The sequence below is a fragment of the Bombina bombina genome, chromosome 9 (assembly GCF_027579735.1).
Source record: "Bombina bombina isolate aBomBom1 chromosome 9, aBomBom1.pri, whole genome shotgun sequence".
Lineage (NCBI taxonomy): Eukaryota > Metazoa > Chordata > Amphibia > Anura > Bombinatoridae > Bombina > Bombina bombina.
Window position 1 is genome coordinate 63832418 of NC_069507.1, and position 4727 is coordinate 63837144.

Consider the following 4727-nt stretch of genomic DNA (forward strand, 5'->3'; position numbering starts at 1 on the left):
AGTGTGTTTGCATTACTAGATGTACAGCTGCAGTATGTGTGTTTGCATTACTAGATGTACAGCTGCAGTGTGTGTTTGCATTACTAGATGTACAGCTGCAGTGTGTTTGCATTACTAGATGTACAGCTGCAGTGTGTGTTTGCATTACTAGATGGTACAGCTGCAGTGTGTGTTTGCATTACTAGATGGTGCAGCTGCAGTGTGTGTTTGCTTTACTAGATGGTGCAGCTGCAGTGTGTGTTTGCATTACTAGATGGTACAGCTGCAGTGTGTGTTTGCATTACTAGATGGTACAGCTGCAGTGTGAGGAAATGTAAGGCAAATTGCCTGGAATGCACATAAGGGTTAAGGCCAAGACGGAGGAGGGGAGTGTTGTGTTGTGTGTGTGAAACAATGTTGCAGAAAGAGAGGAATGGTTCCAGCTTACCTTTTTAAGCCCAGTACAGGAAGCACATGTCCTCTTTCTGCTGTTTTTCTCAAAGTTTTTTCCCCACCCTTTCCCTCCCTTTGTTTATTATTTTGCAATCAGTAGGGGGATCCGTCCTTATGGTGGTCCCCAGGGACTAGGGCTATCCGAAGGCATGATGAGGGCTAACCAGCCTATTTCTGTAAGTCCAAGGACGTTAAGTTTCAGCTCCCCAGGTATTTCAATCTGGTTTACGCACCTTTTTGATCCTGGCCCTTACTGGTACGGAGTGGTGGTTTGCACCCTGGGCTGGCGGGTGGACAGTGTCCGGGGGCAGGATGTGATCGAGGTAGAGTGACGGCACTTCCGGCCAGGGGTGAAGTCCCCAGACGCGCGTCTGGGGTGTTCCCTGCCCGTGTGATTCCGATGCCGAGAATTCCCTGTTTTATAGTATTGAGCTACGCTCTGCTTCTTCTCCTGCGCCCTGGTACTGCCCATCTTGTTAGCATGGGTTACTACGTTTAGCTAGTACCTGATTGCCACCCCCCTGGTCCATGTTTATTCAGACGGTCGTTAGTTCTTGTGTTGCCACAATAAACGTGACCTGCGGGTTTTCTCTAACCATAAAAAGTTGTTGTGTCGTTATTTTGTGTGTTATTTATTTCTACGTTTAGAAACTAAGTTGAGTTTATGTTAAACCAAGAATGTATATAGTTATAAGTTATTCTTTCCACAGAGGAGGATATGGCATTTAATCCCTTATGTGTTTGCATTACTAGATGGTACAGCTGCAGTGTGTGTTTGCATTACTAGATGGTACAGCTGCAGTGTGTGTGTTTACATTACTAGATGGTACAGCTGCTGTGTGTGTTTGCATTACTAGATGGTGCAGCTGCAGTGTGTGTTTGCATTACTAGATGGTGCAGCTGCAGTGTGTGTGTTTGCATTACTAGATGGTGCAGCTGCAGTGTGTATTTGCATTACTAGATAGTGCAGCTGTAGTGTGTGTTTGCATTACTAGATGGTGCAGCTGCAGTGTGTGTTTGCATTGCTAAAAAATAGGGTGAGCTGCAGTGCGTGTTTGTACCACTAGAGCATAGGACTATATATGTATTTACAGACATATCTACACATATAAACACATAAATACATATGTACACATTGTCAAGGTATTTGAAATATTATTAAATAACATATAGAAATATATTTAACTTTATTTAATAAATCTGTGGATGTGCACATGGTCTTGAGAACAAAGGATTATCTCTGGGAGATCTCACACACTCAATATGTTAAATTATGCAATTGTATAATTTAGCAAGGAACTAAAATTAACACAGTTTCAGGAACCTCTATATGATTGACTGGGAACCAATGTTAAATGACAGCACTTTGATACAATGAAACATTTGGTCTATCCAATTTCAGACCATCACTTAAACGGATAAAATCTAAAATAGTTGGATAAGCATAGTACTTACAGGAAATGTGCTGTATTAAGACTTTTACAACTACTCGTGGATTGACCCCATGTGGAGCAATAAAGGCCTTGGGAAACAAAGACAAATGCTAAGGTGTGAACATACAGCACACAGTGAAGACACATGGCTTACATTATGATTTCAAAGCAACTGTAGTTAGATTTCAAATAAAATATACTAGGGAAATAAATACAAGACATACAAATTTTGAAAGCATGAATAGCTTAGCCTCTGTGTGTTTAAGAACATGAATAGATGTTTATGGACCTGAAGAGAAGTGATCATTAACATTTATTTTTATTTCAGATCTACATAAACAGGATTTATGTATTCAGGAAGAAATACACAGAAATGTTACATACTACATCTGGGTGAATGCAGTATATCAGGAGTTTTAAATACTACCAATCTGGAGATATAAAAATAAGTTGTTATTTGCAAAGAAATGCCAGAATACTGATAAAATTATAATACATTTGAAGCTAATAATTAACAGTGTTAAATTATTTTAATATAATGCTAGATGATATTGATGTTTCATATCAAAACGATCAGGAAATTAATCTGATGCCGCTTCACCTATAATTGATATTGGGAAAGACTGGTGCAAGACATTATGGCAGTTATTATACATTTTAAAGAAAGATGTTTTAATGTATAACTGTATTTCTTTGTCATGCTGCATTTATTTGTACTGCCTAATTGTAATGCTGCCACCCGGTGTTATGTTGCGAGAACTACAGCCAGAAGGTTCTTTCTGGCTGTTAAAAATGAAATTTCCAAGGGCCAATCCGATTTAGACTTCCCAGATAACCAATGGGAAGGTCAGCTCCCGCAGGGCCACCCACAATTTACAAATGATGGAAAACCAAATAAAAAGTGAATGCAATGGTGAGAAAAGGAGAGATTTTCTGCTGAAGCTAAAACTTGTAACTGGTTCCTGCTGGGCGTGAGATACCACTTTACTTGAGCAAAGCTAATCTACCCTTCTCATTGATTGCGATTTACACTTATTGGTGATCTGAGGTAAAATAATTCCTACCAAGGAATATTGGATATCGACTGCTTTTTACTTTGGTAACGTATTCAAGGTTTTGTAAGATAAGTTATATGCATAGTTAATTTGTATTTAATAGATTTAAAGAAGCAGTGTGTTTTTTTTTTCAAGTTAGTATTTCACAGCCTATATATATATTGTTTAAATCTGCATCTGATTGACCAAGTAACTCATCTATGCAAGTTCTGATATTGTCAGTTAATTTTGTATTAGGATAAATTGCAGTTAAATAGCAGAATATATATATTATCCTATTGTTTTATAAACATTGTTTAGAATTGTATTGCTTGGATGTTAAAGGTTTTTAGTCCCATTGTGTTAAATAAATAAAAGGCTGAATTGTGAAGGTATATCTTTCTGGGTTTTGTAAGAAGGATAGCATATCTTAAGAGTTGGTTTTAACGCATATAAATTTTGTTTCATTTCCTTTTATTGCGAATATACTTCAATATGTTTATGGATATTAACTAAATAAAAGAATTCAGGTATTTATATCAATTGTATGGTCTAGTAGATGCATGGTTAATTAGGGTTTCTATTTTTTTTTTTATATTGTGTTTGTAACCCTGCCATAAACTGATTTATTATTTGGATAGCACTACTAAGATTCTTATAAATATACTGACATAATAATTGGAGGCACTTTGCATGAGATTTAATAATATCCATCATAATTGATATAATATATTTGTAAGTAAATAGAAATTATTATAAAAGAGAAAAAAAAAAAAAAAAAAAAAAATTCATATTTCGATATTAATATTTTGAAGATATAATTTTTTTTGAAGGGTTGAAATATTAATTTTCATATTTCGAGATTGACATTAATATCTTGAAATATTATTAAAGATTAATTTTGAAAAATTAATAAAAATATGAATTTTTCATATTTCAAAATTAATCAAAAATATTGATTTTTCATATTTTCAAAGTTAATCAAAAATATTAATTTTTCATATTTCGGAATATTAATTTTTCATATTTCAAAATTAATAATATTTTTTTGAAATATAAAATTTTTCCTTCTTTCTTTTTATTGGCAAAAATTGTATTAGCGTTTTAGTTTAACTAAGTACTAAACCAATATAATAATGTCTGTAGCCAGAAGTGACTCATTTAATTCTATACATAGCAATGAAATTGGTCCCATTACAATACCCATTACTGAAGGTCAGGTCCTTAAGAAAGATATCTTAAGTTACATTAAAGGGAAGTTAAATATTGCTGGTGAATTAAATGATTTTGTGGATATGCTTGAAACTAGGGCTAAAAATATTACCGTTAATAATAATATGTGGAATGAGGAGAATTAATTCTTCCAGGAATTATTAATGATTAATCAATGCAAAGATCCCAAAAAGCGAGAAGAACTAATACTAAAATCTTGGCCCCTTTTTATATGCATAATTGACGAAATGTCGTTTTGTGTCACAGACAAACGATTGCAAATACAGGAGCTAGAAAATAGTATTCGTTCCTCGCGCAGACGCGAAGAGGGTTTAGAAATAGCTAAAAATAAAATGGATGAATTTGCTCAAAACCTAGCCGCCTTAGATAAGCATAATACAGACTTAATCGCACAGATACAAGATTTAAATAAACAGCTTGCGCAAAGCCAGAGAGAATTAAGCGATGTAAAAAGGTCATATCGCCATAATGAAAACCCCTATATTAGCAATGAGAATAATACAGATAATGCTAACTCCTTTAGCGAACGCGTCAGGGACGAGGTACGAAAATATATAGAACAACATAGACAAATGACCCCTAACGGGTCAGAAGT